The 18,418-nt window shown below is 44.3% G+C and overlaps 1 long non-coding RNA gene across 1 annotated transcript in view; it reads left to right on the top strand.

Moving 5' to 3' along the window:
- Positions 1-16,529, top strand: part of LOC142826980 (uncharacterized) — a 54,143-nt gene extending 37,614 nt beyond the window's left edge. The window contains exon 4 of the long non-coding RNA XR_012901292.1: positions 16,289-16,529. This is a non-coding gene — a long non-coding RNA (uncharacterized LOC142826980). The remainder of the gene's footprint in view (positions 1-16,288) is intronic.
- The last annotated feature ends 1,889 nt before the right edge of the window (positions 16,530-18,418 follow it).

Raw genomic sequence — 18,418 nt, 5'->3', positions numbered from 1 at the left:
GTCCTTTTCATATTTGTTCATTTTTTTAAATTGTATCCTTTGGTATATATGGTTGTGACTACTTTCTTCCACTATTTGATCTGAGGAAGTGGGTCTGGCCCACGAAAGCTCATCATCTAATAAACCATCTTGTTAGTCTTTAAAGTGCTACATTGTCCTGCATTTTGCTTCAACTACCCCAGACTAACACGGCTACATTTCTCTCACAAACATGCACTGTCTTTCACTCTCATCTCCTGACACAACACATATGTGGGTTGTTGTTGTTACTTCTTTTACTGCTTGCAAAGTGTATTATTTTGAGGGTTTGACTGGTCTGTGCATTTCATAGAATCATAGAACCATAGAGCTGGAAGAGACCTCAGAAGGTCATCAAGTCCAGCCCCCTGCTCTAGGCAGGACCAATCCCAACTAAATCAACCCGGCCAGGGCTTAACACCTCTAGGGATGGAGACTCCACTACTTCTCTAGGTAACCCATTCCAGTGCTTCACCACCCTCCTAATGAAACAGTTTTTCCTAATATCCAACCTGGACCTCTCCCACCACAACTTGGGACCATTGCTCCTTGTTCTGCCATTTGTCACTACTGAGAACAGCCTCTCTCCATCCTCTTTGGACCCTCCCTTCAGGAAGTTGAAGGTTGCTATCAAATCCCCCCTCCCTTTTCGCTTCTGAAGACTAAACAGACCCAATTCCCTCAGCCTCTCCTCATAGGTCATATGCTCCAGCCCCCTAATCATTTTGGTTGCCCTCCGCTGGACCCTCTCCAATGCGTCCTCATCCTTTTTGTAGTGGGGGGCCCAGAACTGGACACAATACTCCAGATGTGGCCTCACCAGAGCCGAATAAAGGAGAATAATGACATCTCTGGATCTGCTGCCAATGCTCCTCTTAATGCAACCTAGTATGCCATTAGCCTTCTTGGCTACAAGGGCTCACTGTTGACCTGGGGGTTACAGTGGATGAGAAGCTGGATATGAGACGTTTTCTGCAGAACTACTACTTAGCTAGTCGGTCCCCAGCTTGTAACTATGCTTAGGATTCTTTCATCCCAAGTGCAGGACTCTGCACTTGTCCTTGTTGAACCTCATCAGAGTTCTTGTGGCCCAATCCTCCAATTTGTCAAAGTCTGGACCCTATCTCTGCCCTCAAGCGTATCTACCTCTCCTCGTAGCTTAGTGTCATCTGCAAACTTGCTGAGGGTGCAATCCATCCCCTCATCCAGGTCATTAATAAAGATATTGAACAAAACTGGTCCTAGAACCGAACCTTGGTTCACTCCGCCAGAAACCGACTGCCATCCTGACATCAAGCCATTGATCACTACCCGCTGGGCCTGGCCTCCTAGCCATCTTTCTATCCATCTTACTGTCCATTTATCCAATCCACATTCCCTTAATTTGCTGGCAAGAATATTGTGGCAGACCATATCAAAAGCCTTGCTAAAGTCAAGGTTTATTACATCCACTGACTTTCCCACATCCACAGAGCCAGTTACCTCATCATAGAAGCTAATCAGATTGGTCAGGCATGACTTTCCCTTTGTGAATCCATGCTGACTATTCCTAGTCACTTTCTCCTCTTCCAAGTGCCTCAAAATAGATTCCTTAAGGATCTCTTCCATGATTTTTCCAGGAACCAAGGTAAGACTGACTGGCCTATAGTTCCCTGTATCATCCTTCTTCCCTTTTTTGAAGATGGGCACTACATTTGCCTTTTTCCAATCATCCGGGATTTCTCCCGATCTCCACGACTTTTCAAAGTAATGGCCAAAGGCTCCTCAATGACATTTGCCAACTCCCTCAGTACCCTCGGATGCATTACGTCCGGACCCATGGATGTGTGTATGTTTAGCTTTTCTAAATAGTTCCTAACCTGTTCTTTATCCACCAAGGGCTGTCCATCTTCATCCCATCTTGCGTCACTTAGCGCAGAAGTCCAGGAGCCTACCTTGTCCGTGAATACAGAGGAAAAGAAAGCATTGAATACTTCAGCTTTCCCCACATCATCTGTCACTAGGTTACCTCCTTCATCCAGTAGGAGCCACACACCTTCTCTGATAACCTTCTTCTTGTTAACATGCCTGTAGAAACCTTTCTTGTTATTCTTCACATTCTTAGCCAGTCGCAATTCCATCTGTGCTTTCGCCTTCCTGATAACCCCCCCTCCCCCTCGGCATTCTCGAGCTATACGTTTAAACCCCTCCCTGGTCATTTGTCCAAGTTTCCACTTTTTGTAAGCTTCCTTTTTGTGCTTAAGTTCACCAAGGATTTCCCCTGTAAGCCAGTCCGGTCTTCTACCATGTTTTTCTCTCTTGCTATGCGTCGGGATGGTTTCTTTTTGTGTCTTCAATAAGGTTTCTTTAAAATACTGCCAGCTGTCCTGGACTCCTTTTTCCTTCATGTTAGCATCCCAGGGGATTCCTCCCATCAGATCTCTGAGGGTATGTCTACACTACCCCGCTAGTTCGAACTAGCGGGGTAATGTAGGCATACCGCAATTGCAAATGAAGCCCGGGATTTGAATTTCCCGGGCTTCATTTGCATAAGCGGGGCACCGCCATTTTTAAATCCCCGCTCGTTCGAACCCCATGCCGTGCGGGTACACGTGGCACGAACTAGGCAGTTCGAACTAGGCTTCAAACTAGGTGTAGCCGCGCTGCACGGGGTTCGAACGAGCGGGGATTTAAAAATGGCGGCCCCCGCTTATGCAAATGAAGCCCGGGAAATTCAAATCCCGGGCTTCATTTGCAATTGCGGTATGCCTACATTACCCCGCTAGTTCGAACTAGTGGGGTAGTGTAAACATATCCTGAAGGAGTCAAAATCTGATTTTTTGAAGTCTAAGGTGTGTATTTTACTACTCTCTTTTCTTCCTTTGGTCAGGATCCTGAAATCTACCATCTCATGATCACTGCTTCCCAGGTTGTCACCCACCTCCACTTCCCCTATTAGTTCTTCCCTGTTTGTGAGCAGAAGGTCAAGCTGCGCACGGCCCCTGGTCGGATCCTTCAGCACTTGTGTCAAGAAGTTATCCCCAACATTCTCCAAAAACTTCCTGGATTGCCTGTGTACTGCCATATTGGTTTCCCAACAGCTGTCAGGGTGATTAAAGTCCCCCACAAGAACCAGGGCCTGCAATCTGGAAGCTTCTCTCAGTTGTCCAAAGAAAGCCTCATCTACCTCATCCACCTGATTCGGTGGCCTGTAGCAGACACCAACCACAACATTACTGCTGTTGTTTGCTCCTTTAAACTTAACCCATAGACTCTCAACAGGTTTTTCTTCCTCTTTATACTGGAGTTCAGAGCAAACATAGTGCTCTCTTACATATAGTGCAACTCCTCTTCCTTTTCTCCCCTGCCTGTTCTTCCTGAACAGTCTATACCCTTCCATGACAGCGCTCCAGTCATGCGAGTCATCCCACCAAGTCTCTGTTATTCCAATTAAATCATATTTCTTGGACTGGGCCAGGTCCTCCAGTTCTTCGTGTTTGTTGCCCAGGCTTCTCTCATTAGTGTACAAACACCTCAGATAACCAGTTGATCACCTTATCTTCTCCATTCGAAACAGGGGTCCTCCTTTCTTGCTCGTTCCTCTCTGCATTTCTTCCCAGTATCCAACTTTCCCATTCCCCTCAGGGTTTTGGTCACCGTCCCCCGACGAACCTAGTTTAAAGTCCTCCTCACTAGTTTTGCAAGCCTGCCCGTGAAGATGCTCCTTCCTCTCTTCGTTAGGTGGATCCCATCTCTTCCTAACAATCCTTGTGCCTGGAAATTTCATAATTTTCATTTGTCTCTTATGTTTAAATGTAATTCTTTGAGCAGTGAGTTTTAAAATGCCAAACCAGTCATGGCTGGAGTAATTGTCCCTGTGGTAGTTGCTGCTCCTGAAAGTGACTGGCATGTCCTTGCAGCCCCTGAGAGGCAGAGCAGGGGGACTCCACACGCTGTCCTTGTCTGCAGCCACCACTCCTGCAGCTCCCATTGATCAGTAACAGGGAACCGTGGTGAGTAGAAGCTGTAGGCTCAGTGCTTGTAGGTGAGGGGCAGCACATGGTGCCATGGAGCCATTGCTGGACATCTCAGCTGCTTTCAGGAGTGGTGCAGAGCCAGGGCAGAAGTAAACCTCCCTTAATCCCACTGCTCCACCACCCGGAAGCCATCTCAGTTAAATGGTGCCCTGTCAGAGCTTGCTTCCCGAACCCCTGTCCCAGCCCTAAACCTCCTCCTGTACCCAACCTCCGGCCCCAGACGTGAGTCCCCTTGGACCCAAACTCCTTCCCAGAGCTTGCACCTTGAAACCCCTCCTGGACCCCAATCCCCCACCCTGGGCTAAGCCTGAAGCTCCTCCCACACTCCAAACTCCTACGCCCAAGACCAAAGACTGCTCCCCAACCCCTTACCACAGCCTGATGAAACTGAGCGAGGATGGGAGTGGAAGAGGGAATGGAGTGAGCAGGATGAGGCCTCGGAGAAGGGGTGGACCAGGGGCTGGCCCTCAAAGAAGGGGCGGAAGGAAGTGGGGCTAGGGTATTTGGGTTTGAGGTAGTTCTTACATTGCACTGAAATTGAAAAAAGTGATCTTGTGGTTAAAAAGGTTGGAGACCCCTGCGCTACGTCTAGACTGGCATGATTTTCCACAAATTCTTTTAACGGAAAAGTTTTCTGTTAAAAGCATTTGCGGAAAAGAGCGTCTAGATTGGCATGGATGCTTTTCCGCAAAAGCACTTTATGCGGAAAAGCGTCCATGCCAATCTAGACGCGCTTTTCCGCAAAAAAGCCCCAATCGCCATTTTCGCGATCGGGGCTTTTTTGTGCAAAACAAATCTGAGCTGTCTACACTGGCCCTTTTGCACAAAAGCTTTGCGCAAAAGGACTTTTGCCCGAATGGGAGCAGCATGGTATTTTCGCAAGAAGCACTGATTTCAGACAGTAGGAAGTCAGTGTTATTGCGGAAATTCAAGCGGCCAGTGTAGACAACTGGCAAGTTTTTCCACAAAAGCAGCTGCTTTTGCGGAAAAACTTGCCAGTCTAGACACAGCCCTGCTGTAAAACAAGGATAATATTTACATCTCTTGGCATGTTTTAACTTTCCTTGTCTTCCATAGTCTCTAAAATATGTTTTAACATTGATAGCAAATAATGCTGCCAATATCCCACTGATCAAACCATCAAGTGTCAGCACACCTGTGAAGCCATTTACTTGCTACGAGATGTGCTTTTAACTTGATACTCCTGATCGGTTGCTCTTTGTGCTGAGTTATTAATTAATGTGTTTTGTCCTTGTGATTGCAGATTTACTGATCACTCAAGTGCATAGTTGCATTCAAACCAGGTCTCAAGTCATGTTCAGATTGCTCCAAAATACCATTCTGGCACTTTTTAGCAGCATGCTGGTACTTCCGATGTTATCATGAGAGATAATACCAGGAATGCATGTTGGCACTTCTTTTTGTTTAGGACTGAACACTAGTTCTAATACAATCCATTTTTCTAATGTGAAGAAATCCACAGAGTCAATAATATAAATTGTGGATGGGGAAAAACTCTATTAGAGCATCCTTGTGTAGCTCCCTGAAAATGCAGGGTTTCCCCTGAAGTATAGTTCATATTTTTCAATTATTTAGTCACATTTTGTACTGTCAGCCCAGCAAAGTAATGATCAGTTGTTTAATGTGGAAAGATATCACATGAGCTCATGTAAAAGGTTCATGAACCAAAAAATTAGACGTGCCTGCGACATTAGGCCTGAAAAGTGAAGAACATACATTAAAGACAAGCCAGTGTGTTTAATTCTACATATAACTTTTTTTACAGAGCCAAAAATATGTTAAAGGAAGAAAGAAAACTAAACAGCTTGTTGAAGCAGAAGGGAGAGTCCAAGAAAATATCAATGTGAATGAAAATACATATTGAAAAGATATGCTTCAATTTACAAAAATAATGTTTTTAACATTGCAAACAGTCTAAATTGTTTAGACATTTGGCTCCTAAACTCAAAGTGCAAGTTCAGTGCTAATCAGAAATGGATGTCAGAGGCAGTATAAGTAACAAGGAAGGATATAGCCAGCTACAGATAGTCTTTGATAATTTGGAAGCTAATAGATGATAAAGACAGCTCAATCCATGCAAATATAGAATAATGACAACTTTGACTTTGTGCGTCATAAAAATAAGAGGAATAAAAAAAAAGAGAAGTAAGAGCAACAACATTTGAATCTATGTGCGTCACTACAAGATGAGAAATAGAAAGGCTATAGAGAGAAATAATCAATTCCAGGGGACTGAAGTCTGTAGCACAAGCACATATTACAAGATGAAGAAGGCATGACAGCAGAGCAGTACAATGCAGAATGGAGGTCCTCTTACCAATTTATATAATGATTTTTCATGTTTAACATTTGAAATGCTAAGCTGAGTCTTGTGACTGCAGGGAAAGCACACGAAGCCTCAGCTCCTGTTTTAAACAATCCTTTCCATTCCAGTAACTCAAGAAACGGCTTTGACAGAATTTTGGCATGTGATCACTTTGGAGCCAGTCTTGGAGTCAGTGGCTGCAAAATCAATTTATAGTTATGTTGCATTGGGATCAATCTACAGAAGTGCACAATTTTTCTTAGTCTAGTTAGCCTAGAACTTGATCACATATTCAGTTTGTGGATAACTGCCGCTTGTGGGTAGAATGTTAAACATTAAAGCTAAACATTAAATCAGCAGGTCCAGATAACTTGAATACAAGGGTTTAAAAAGAACTGACTGAGATGCTCTCTGGACCATTAATGTTGTTTTTCAAATGAGTCTTGGAACACCAGAGAATTTACAGTGAATAGTGTAATAATGATTCTCTTAAAAAAAAAAACCAAGGTTAAACTGTGACTTGATCACAGTCTATAAGCACCTCCACAGAGAGCAGAAATTTGCTAATAGAGGGCTCTTCAAACTTGCAGAAAAAGGCATAAAAAGATGCTATGGCTGGAAGCTGAAGCTAGACAAATCCCAACTAGAAATGTGAAATTGTAACAGTGAGGGTAACTAACCATTGGAATAAATCACCAAGAGTTACGGTGGATTCTCCATCACTGAGAATTTTAAAATCAAGATTGGCTGTTTTCTTGGAAGATATGCTGTAGTTCATACAAGATTTATGGCCTGTTGTAAGCAGAAGGCTAGACTAATGGTCACAGTGGTCTCTTGTGGCTTTATTATCTATGAATAGTCTGCATGAATCTAGCACACCAGGCACATTTTGGTGGAATCCATTTGGCTAATTGTAAAACAGAATTTTTTAGGGAGTCCAAAACATAAGCATCCCCATGATGAGCCCTAGCATCACTCTGATGGAAAAGTTAATGTTCCTAAAATTAAAGACTTTAGGAAACACATGGAAAGGGGAATAGAAAGGAACATAGAAACATGGCAATGGCCAGATAGGGTCAGAACAGCAATCCTTCTAGTCAAGTACTATCCTGCCTCTAACAGAGGTCAGTACCAAGTGTTTCAGAGAGTGGCGTAGTGGACAATTATGAATAACCTGTCCATAAGGGCAATTTCTTCCTAATTCCATTAATTAGTTGTTGGCCAGATTCTGACAATGACAATACTCATGCTCCATGACTTCATAGCCTCCTGCAAGGGACTTGATCTAAATGTTTTAAAATCCAAATAATTTATTGCCATTCTGAGACAGAAAAATGTCAGAAACAGCCTTCAGAGAGAAACTGTGGGGCTGGAATTCATATGCAAATTTGACACCCTGAATCAAGATCTAAGTCAGTGTTTCTCAAACTGTGCTCTGCGGAGCCCTACGGCTCTGCGAGACATCTCCAGGGGCTCCGCGAGGTTGACAAACTGGAAACATCGATAGGTACAACACATACAATCAGTGGACTGCTGGGGCTCTGCATAAATTTTTACGCATGTAAAGGGCTCCGGAGCCCAAAAAGTTTGAGACCCTGTTATTGTTTAAAATTTGAAATTTACAAGTCCAGACTAAGTGCCCGTGTAGCAGGGACCCAGTATTTCGAATTAGAGCCCCTAAACTGAACTACCTGTTAAACAATAACAGGTAGTTCGATTTAGGGGCTTTAATTTGAAATACCAGGTCTCTGCCGCGTGTAGACGAGAGCAGTTAGTCCGGACTTGTAAATTTAAAAAATGGCGACTGGCTGGGAAGATGCAAATCAAGCGTGGGATATTTAAATCCTGGGCTTGATTTGCAACTTAGAATGCCTACATTAGCCTCCCTAGTTCGAACTAGGGGGCTAGTGTAGACTCACCCTCAGTGTTTTCAACCTCAGGAAGCACTGTCTGCTAGATCTCTTTTGGGGTTCTTGCTACTTCCTGGGGAATTTGGGTGGCTAGCTATGTACAAGCAGACGTAATTCCATTTTGGATTACAGGGTTGCTTGCAGCAGCCTGAGATAACAAATGGAATACATATTCATTGAATTTTGTTCTCTGTCTCCAGAAGCTTTCACTAGTGATGTGTTAAATTATCAGGTCCCGCAAGCTAGTATAAACAGAAGAGTGCTCCAGGAATCCAAGCATCCTGCCTTGCTTACCACTGACAAGTGCAGTTGCTTTTGACATGAGGAATCACATTTCCTGTATCAATTTACTATTATAAATGTCTCATCAGTATGGGGGAAGTCCTAGAGATTCAGTGCTGCCCTTATCCTGATGGTACATTTAGAATAGTAAATTGATCATTAATATTTCAGCAGACTAGTCACTGTCAGATAAATAATGCTGTACACAGACACCATTCAGTCTCTAGGCCAATTGATGCAAACGCTACATGCTGGCATCTTGCAAAATATGTATCAGAGTCTGTTTCTCTGAAATGGGCCCTGCTGTGTAATATGAGCTTGCTTTGCTGGTGGTGAAGTGGAGATAACACGATATTGTCACATTTCATGTTCCTGTTTACCTCAGTGAAGAGTAACCAGATTTTCCTCACACAAAAGGATTGGAAGGGGCAGGGAATAGGGTTAACTCCCTCGTTATTCAGTCCTCCTACTGAGCATGGGGTGAGGAAAGCTTGGCAGAACAGTCACAGGCTCAACAGAGGACTCTCTTGGTGTTAATTTCTTGGTCTTCTGTAACATGAGGGTTGTGTGGCACGCTTGAAATTTCATTTGTCCACCACTTTCAGCCATGCTTAACCAGCTTTCCATAGTTCAGCAGTTTTAGAAAAGGCCTGTGGTTTGGAGAAGTAGGTTCGAATCCTGGGTTCTGATGCACTGTGTGTCCATGGGGAAATCCTGTCAGTCTGTTTTCCTGTCCAGCATGGGATAATGGCACTGAACCATGTACCTACAGGGGTGCAGTGAGTATTAATAATGTCTATGCAGAATTTTGAACATTCAGGGCTCTATAAACTGACTAATAATGACATAGAATCATAGGACTGGAAGGGACCTCGAGAGGTCATCGAGTCCAACCCCCCGCCCTCAAGGCAGGACCAAGCTCCGTCTACACCATCCCTGACAGATGTCTATCTAACCTGTTCTTAAATATCTCCAAAGAGGGAGATTCCACCACCTCCCTTGGCAATTTATTCCAATATTTGACCACCCTGACAGTTAGGCATTTTTCCTAATGTCCAATCTAAACCTCCCTTGCTGCACTTTAAGCCCATTACTCCTTGTCCTGTCCTCAGAAACCAAGAGGAACAAATTTTCTCCTTCCTCCTTGTGACACCCTTTTAGATATTTGAAAACCGCTATCATGTCCTCCCTTAATCTTTTTTCCAAACTAAACAAGCCCAGTTCATGAAGCCTGGCTTCATAGGTCATGTTCTCCAGACCTTTAATCATTCTTGTAGCTCTTCTCTGTACCCTTTCCAATTTCTCCACATCTTTCTTCAAATGTGGCGCCCAGAACTGGACACAGTACTCCAGCTGAGGCCTAACTAGTGCAGAGTAGAGCGGAAGAATGACTTCACGAGTTTTGCTTATAACACACCTGTTGATACAACCTAGAATCATATTTGCTTTTTTTGCAACAGCATCACACTGTTGACTCATATTCAACTTGTGGTCCACTATGACCCCTAGATCCCTTTCCGCCATGCTCCTTCCTAGACAGTCGCTTCCCATCTTGTATGTATGGAACTGATTGTTCCTTCCTAAGTGGAGCACTTTGCATTTCTCTTTATTAAACTTAATCCTGTTTACCTCTGACCATTTCTCTAACTTGTAAGGTCATTTTGAATTATGTCCCTATCCTCCAAAGAAGTTGCAACCCCCACCCAGTTTGGTATCATCTGCAAACTTAATAAGCGTACTCTCTATCCTAATATCTACATCATTGATGAAGATATTGAACAGTATGGGTCCCAAAACAGACCCTTGCGGAACTCCACTTGTTATCCCTTTCCAGCAGGATTTAGCACCGTTAACAACAACTCTCTGACTACGGTTATCCAGCCAATTATGCACCCACCTTATTGTGGCCCTATCTAAGTTATATTTGCCTAGTTTATCAATAAGAATATCATGCAAGACCGTATCAAATGCCTTACTAAAGTCTAGGTATATGACATCCACCGCTTCTCCCTTATCCACAAGGCTCGTTATCCTATCAAAGAAAGCTATCAGATTAGTTTGGCAAGACTTGTTCTTCACAAACCCATGCTGGCTATTCCCTATCACTTTATTACCTTCCAAGTGTTTGCATATGATTTCCTTAATTACCTGCTCCCTGGGACAGACGTTAAACTGACCGGTCTGTAGTTTCCTGGGTTGTTCTTATTCCCCTTTTTATAGATGGGCACAATATTTGCCCTTTTCCAGTCTTCTGGTATCTCCCCTGTCTTCCATGATTTTTCAAAGATCATAGCTAAAGCTCAGATACCTCCTCTATGAGCTCCTTGAGTATCCTGGGATGCATTTCATCAGGACCTGGTGACTTGCTGACATCTAACTTTCCTAAGTGATTTTCCATGATCTCTGCTATTTTCTTGCTGCTCAGTTGCTGCTCAGACATTATGGTGCCATCATCTGTTTTTAGCTCCGGCTGCAGCCACAATTTACTTTGCTCTTGCCTCTCCTTTCTGGACACCACATCCAGGAACTCACTGCAGTAAGTTTCCACAGAGTTCATCTTAAAGGTGTCCTCTCATCTTCCTCTTCTGCTTGCTTCTACCACAGTTGTAACAAGAATGATTTCCTTTTCATCCTTCTGCTGGCATTACAGAAACATCCTTTTTTTGCTAGCTCAGCTCCAGGAGTTTGCCCTAACCGTGAAAAGTCTATAGGAAGGTCCATCGCTGAATTTCTGGTTTCCCCCTCATACTTCCTCATTGCCCTTTACCCCATTCAACATGGCTTTATTTTGGCCCTCAAAGATGAAAATATTTTGTTCCTGCTGAATAGCTTTTAGCCATAGATCTCAAAACTATAACCAAGGATGTGGTAGTATCATTATCCTATTTAACAGATGGGAAAATGGAGACACAGAAAGGCAGAGACTTGCTCAAAGTCAAACAGTAAGTAGGACTCAGGAAGAGAACCCAGGTCTCCTGGCACCTTATACTGTGAGTTACACCGTGGTGACTAGCCCTTGGGATCACTTCCTAAGGACACTTTTCAAAGTTTACAATATATTCCTGCCACTCAGTAGGAAAATATTTATCTATTCAGGGTAGCATTTTAAGATTTGAATCATGTGAAAAGCTCACCTGCTCCTTAAGGTGTAAGCTGTAAGACTTGCTCACAGGTTGTTCACGTTATGGTTTTTCACTGTTTATGTGTGGTCCTGTGGGTTGATGTTTTCCTACTGTGATTAAACAGACTGTTTCTATCTCCGACTCAGTGCTTGTGAGAGGGGAAGAATTGCCTCTAAAGGCACCCAGCGGGTAGGTTGGAATTCTCTCAGTTTACTGGGTGGGGGTCCAAGCCAGCTTTAGTCACTTTGTTGAAGGGACCCCTCCCAGACATCGAACCCAGCCCTTCTGGCTGCCAACTGGTACCGACAGAAAGGTTACAGTTTCATTGAAACTTTGTGTGTTAGGGTATATCTAGACTACATGGCTCTGTCGACATAACCATGTAAACTAGCTTACCTGACATAGTCAATGAAGCGGGGATTTAAATAATCTCCACTTCATTAAAATAAAAATGGCCACCACGCTGTGCCGACAATCCGCTGATCCGGCACAGCGCGGGAGTCTAGACACAGATCGGTCAACAAAGTAAGCCTTACAGGAAATGAGGATTACAGGAGCAGTTGACAAAGGAAGTCTTTGTCGACCGATCCACGTCTAGACTCCCGCGCTGTGCCGGATCAGTTGATTATCGGCATAGTGCGGCGGCCATTTTTATTTTAATGAAGCAGGAATTATTTAAATCCCCACTTCGTTGACTATGTCGGGTAAGCTAGTTTACATGGCTCTGTCGACAGAGCCATGTAGTCTAGACATACCCTTACTGACATTGGCACCTTACCTCTTCTATAAAAGGAAGGTTTAAGTGTTTTTTCTCTATTAGCAGAAGTGAATTCTCACTATTTTCACAGGAAATTATAAGCACAGCATCCCATAAGCAGCTTTCAGACAGTAGAGTAGGGGTGAAAAAAGAATTGGTAAACTTATCTAAATTAAATTCCATATTCCCCAAATAAGAAGCGCATAAACTCTGTTTCCTTGCCTTTACCCTAGACTATACTGCTGCTTTCAGAGAGTTTAAACTCATTCATGAAGATAAACTGGTGGATTTATTCTCCATCATGCTAGGTCATATAAATGTTTGCTTTAGCCTGTGTGCTTCCAGAAAGTGGGTTTGTAACACAGGATTGCCTGAGGAAAGTAGTCTGTGGACTGACTTGATTTCCTTTTGTAGAAATAAATGCTACTCAGAAGTGTAAACTGATATTGCTCAGGATACAGATCAGTACTGTGGGTCTGTGTAAATAGAAATCATTTATGGTGTTGCAATATCAAGGCATACTGAGTTTGATTTATTATCAATCTGTTCTTTGCTATGGAAATTAATTTACTAAATTAAATAGGTTGACAGAACAAATTATTTCAGCGTTTTTGAACAAAATTAAGTAGAAGCATAGAATACAGCAATTATTTTATAAGATATGAATTTAGCTAAAAGAGGCTTGGTTAACCCAAACTTATTGCATATTGCAAGAACAAGTCAATCCGTCCCAAACCCTACAAACCTTCTATTTTGGGGATTGAAAGATACACACACACATACACACTTATTTTTACGCAGTTGTTGAAAAAACAAACAAACAAAAAAATCAGTCAGCTGAGCTCAGAAAACTCAGGGTCCATATTTATCTCCTTTCTAGGAAAGCCCAGTGTGAGAGCCAGGAAACTCTAAGCTGTAGTATGTGGAGTTTCCCTCAGTTTGTTCCATTGTGATGGGTTTGTTTTTCTCTTCCCTCACAGACACCTAATATACAGATATTTCAAGTTCTGAGGAGAATCTGTTGATCTTGAGAGCGCTATGAATGCTAGTGAAGTAGTGTGGAGGCCCAGTGCCTTTGTCCCACTATGGTGGTCTCTCTCCCTGGCCAGATCCATACAGATAGTTCTCCTTTAAAAAACAAACAAGCAAAAAACCAACCACAATAAGCCATGGTGGCATTGGTGATTCACAGTGTGGAGTTGACCACCTGTAAGTTATCTGACAGAAGCAGAATTAACTTCAGTGAGAAAGGGCCTTCAGCCTATTTTCTAGGATGGTAAACCCAATTTTCCTGCATGACCCCTGGAATAGAATTGGCCATGTGTCTGTATCACAGGTGGGGCTGAGATGCATCTCCATTTAAAGGACCAGCTAGAGCAGTGGTCTCCAACCTTTTTACACTTTTTAAATCTCCGAACAGGCGAAGATCTACCACCCCACCCCTTTCTTGAAGCCCCGCCCTCTCTAGTCTCCTCCTGTCCATCACTTGCTATCCCCAGCCCTTACTTACACACTCTGATAAACAGTTTATTTTTAAATTATGCGATGTATAAAAATTAAAATCATGTATTTATAGTTATGAAATAAATGGTCTTTTTTTATTCATGCTATTTAAATCTAAAATGAAGCATTTATAATTATACATTTTGTGGGGACAGAGTTCTGAGGCTGGGGGCAGGAGAGAGGGAACAGGGTGCTGGGAGGGCGGAGGACAGGGTTCTGCAGCAGGGGACAGAGTGCCAGTGGGGACAGGTTTCTGCAGCTGGGGACAGGGTGCCAGTGGGGACAGGAATAGGGACAGAGTTCTGTAGCTGGGAACAGGGGAGTGGGAACAGAATTCTGTGGCTGGGGACAGGGGAGTGGGGACAGCGTTTGGGGAGTGGGGAACAGAGTTCTATGGCTGGTGACAGGTGAGTGGGGACAGAGTTCGGGGAGTGGGGAGGGGAATGGGGACAGCGTTCTGTAGCTGGGGACAGGGGAGTGGGGACAGAGTTCTGTGGCTGGGGAGTGGGGGCTGGGGAGGGGGGTGCCAGTGGAGGCAGAGAGTCCCCTGTATCTGCCTCCTCCCAGGATTCCCCCCCCCCCGAGGGAAACCAGCGCATGACTGCCCTGGAGCTAACCCCCCCGCGGCGCAGGGAAGCCCCACGTGCACGCCTGTCCCGGGGGCCGACCCTTCCCCCGGTGCAGGGAAGCCCCGCGCGTGCCTGCCCCGGGGCCAACCTCCCGGCACAGTAAAACCCCGCGCGTGCCTGCCCCAGGGCCAACCGCCCCGCGCGCACGCCTCCCCCAGGGCTGACTCACCCCTCCTGTGCGGTGCAGGGAGCCGATGCTCCCTCCCACAGTACACCTGGCAGAGCAGCTAGTGCTACTTCCAGAATCGCCAGAAGAGGCGCTAAGCTGCGGGACTTCTGTCCATCCCCGGGAAGCCTACACTGCCTCCCTTTTCACTGGATGTAGGTAGTGGGGCTTCTCAGGAGTGGGAGGGAAATGGGCGCGGGGTGGACAGGACGCCTCGCGATTGACTGGTCGAGGCCTCGCGATCGACCTATTGGTGACCACGGAGCTAGAGTATGACAGTGTTGGAACAACATCAGAAGAACTTCACAAGATCTTGTACTCCCTTGGGTTTTTCTGCAGGAGGGTGGGATGTTGGCTAGTAAAAGGACAGAAAGGAAGGGGACTGGGATTGTAGGTAATAACATCAAGAAAAGATCCCTTCTGCATACCTGACTAAGGCTTTCAATCACCAAAATAGAATCTATGACTACATACAAGTTGTCATGCAGGACCCAACTTAGGACAGAACAGAATAATTGGAAATGTGTTTAATTAAGAGACTAAACATTCAATCAGGCTAGTAGTGTCCAGAACATATTGCTTGTGGCCTTACTGCATTAATTCAAGGCTTTCTATGGATACAATGGTGGCTTCTATTTACTAGTTGCTTATAGGTTGAGTCTTAATCCAGTCATGATTATGGCATGTACTTTATGTTGAACAAGAGGTATGCATTCTATATGTACTGCTTCCTGTGGGGAACTAAAGCCTTAAAAATACAGTCAAAGCCTATTATATTTTCAGAGGTATAATCTGCAAGAGCAGAGCAGAAACAATTTTTAAGGTTTATAAACATCCGTTTTTAAATCTTAATAGCATTACACTTTACCATCGTAAATATTAGTATGAGCTATCTTGAGAGCTTAGCTACTTACTACACAAATCCACGTAGAAATAAAATAATTTATCCCCCATAATAATTTGTCAAACCAGGAAATGGTCTTTAAATGCACAGCAAGTTCATAGCAAAACAGATTTCAAATTTAATTCATATGCATTTGTGTGACTATAGTTCATTTTTACTGCAAAAATTGTGTTTAATTTTAACTCAGTTGAACCAAAGTGGCTGGCATGAGATTATCCTTACAATAAAACACCTAAAATAGGGTCAAATTTAGATCTTAGTTACACTGGTGTGAACCTGAAGCAACTCCACTGAAATCAGTGGTGTCACTCTGGACTTACACCAGTATAATTCAGGTCAGAATTTGTCCTCTCATTTCCCCAACTCTTGAAATAGGTTTTCTTTTTAGAAAGGTTGTTCTAATCCAAAATGGAGAATCATTTTTGCTTGGTAACCTCTATGAGTGATCAGAACTCTTCCCCGGTGTGTCATGTCAGAGATAGCTCTTCTAGCCTTTAGCATGGTAGCTCATAGGACACAATACAAGTTCCTTACTGGAATACCCACAGTCAATGCAAGTGATGCAAAGCAAGAGCACCTGCTCCCAAATAACTTCTAAATTGAACTAAACTTTTAATTATTCAGCCAAGTAACTGCTTCTGTCATATTGTTTCAGAGGACTCTTTGGAAATGGATCTCTTCACCAATCAGTCATGTGCTTTCAAGTCCACATGCAGTCAGTGATCTTCCAACATTTTTATGGGCTAGTGAAACTGCATGCTACAATAGCTCCACTTCCTTTAAATCCCTGGAGCTTTTTGCTGGTATTTCCTGCAGAAATGAAAATGGAGCCTGAGCTACACATTGCACCCTGGCAGAACACAGAAGGGTCAGCAATACAATGAAATGCCATCACTTTAGGTAAGCAGTACTCAGCATTATATCACTCATAGGTTAACTTCACAGTGGATTGCACATGAGAGAATTCTAGAAGAAATAAAAGGATGAGCACTACTTATCAGTGGAAAAAATGGGAAGAGGTGAAGGTAAAGCAGAAGTAAGAGACTCATGTTGTAACAAAGAGATAGGAAATCCAGGGTAAGAATCTATAGAAGAAAATGTTCAGCAAGCCAGTGTGTACCCTCACCAGTATTGCTTAGACAAGTGATAGGCAACCTGGGCTAGTGAGTGGGCTGCAGGAGTGGCCCTCCTTCATCTCAGTGGGCTACCTGGTTGTTGTAACCAAGAAGGTCTTCTGGGATAGGGTAGTTTGCTAACTGTGTTTGCATACCTAGAATTTGCAGGATGTGCTGAATGAACCATAGCAGTACTCTGACTGGATGTAGAGAGAGCGTACAGCTCTCATAGTCAATGTTGTGTGCAATCAGCAAACACCTCACTTCCTGTGCCATTACTTTACATGCTTGTCACTTTAGTAATACCAGTAGGAACTGCCCCCCTCCATCCCGGGTGCATCTAGACTGGAAAGTTTTTGCGCAAAAACTTGCCAGCTGTCTTCACTGGCCACTTGAATTTGCGCAAGAGCACTGACTTTGTAATGTACAAAATCAGTGCTTCTTGCGCAAATACTTTCCCGCTCCCGTTCCCGCTTAGGGATAAGCCCTCTTACGCAAGAAGACAGTGACCAAGCCATTTGTCTCGTGCCATCCCTCTCCAGCCTTCCACAAACTTTGGGCAGGGACACCACTCCTACCCCCTGGCTAAGACTACTCCATGGACCCAACCTCCATGACTTGATGTCACTTCCCTTTAAACTCTGTTCTAGTTGTAGCCTTCACAGCCTCCTGCAGCAAGGAGTTCCACAGGTTAACTATTTGCTTTGTGAAGAAGAACTTTCTGTTATTAGTTTGAAGCCTGCTACCCATTCATTTCATTTGGTGTCCTCTAGTCCTTCTATTATGGGAACTAATGAAGAACTTTTCTTTATGCACCCTCTCCACACCACTCATGCTTTTATAGACCTCTATCCTATCCCCCCTCAGTCTCCTCTTTTCTAAGCTGAGAAGTCCCAGTCTCTTTAGCCTCTCTTCTTATGGGACCTGTTCCAAACCCCTGATCATTTTAGTTGCCCTCCCCTCTCCCACCCTCTCTCTTCCCCTCTCCCACCTCCTTTTCCCAGTCTCCCCGAGTTTTGTTCAATAAAGAGAGTTTCTATTTTTGAACACACATGTAATTTATTTTGTACATCAGGAAGAGGGGCTAGGGAAGGGTAAGTGGAAGGAGGTGAGGGAGGAATGGGGTACGAGCCCCCGATGGGGAGGACTGGGCTGGCTCTGCGGGCTTCTGGGGGTGGAAGCTCTCCTGCAGCCCCCCGATTGCCCCCTCTCCCTAGATGGCAACCTGCGGCAAGTGCAGCCGGGCTGATGGCCGAGTGGTGTGATGTGCCCGGTGTGGGTACTCCGGGCACTCCAAGCCAGGACTGCTTTGCAAGCAGGGCACCCCTTAGAACTGTCTGTCCGGGGTGGGGGTCGGGACCCTTTAAGCGCAGCCCTCGGCTAGCCTGAGACAGCATCTCCACGCTCTAAGTCCTCCTCTGATGCCCTGCCGGCACTGCTTCCGGCCATCCTTAAGCCCTGTTCAGGGTCCACTCAATGTGGACATGCTAGTTCGAATTAGCAAAACGCTAATTCAAACTAGTTTTTAGTTCTAGACGCGTTAGTTCGAATTAGCTTAGTTCGAATTAACTAAGTCGAACTAAGTTAGTTCGAACTAACTCTGTAGTGTAGACATACCCTGAGAGAGCACATGGCTCACAGCTCTTGTTCCAGGCTCTCTGAAAATTCAG

The sequence above is a fragment of the Pelodiscus sinensis genome, chromosome 1 (assembly GCF_049634645.1).
Source record: "Pelodiscus sinensis isolate JC-2024 chromosome 1, ASM4963464v1, whole genome shotgun sequence".
Lineage (NCBI taxonomy): Eukaryota > Metazoa > Chordata > Testudines > Trionychidae > Pelodiscus > Pelodiscus sinensis.
Note: the sequence above shows the minus strand (reverse complement) of the source record. Positions and strands in the feature narration are given on the sequence as shown.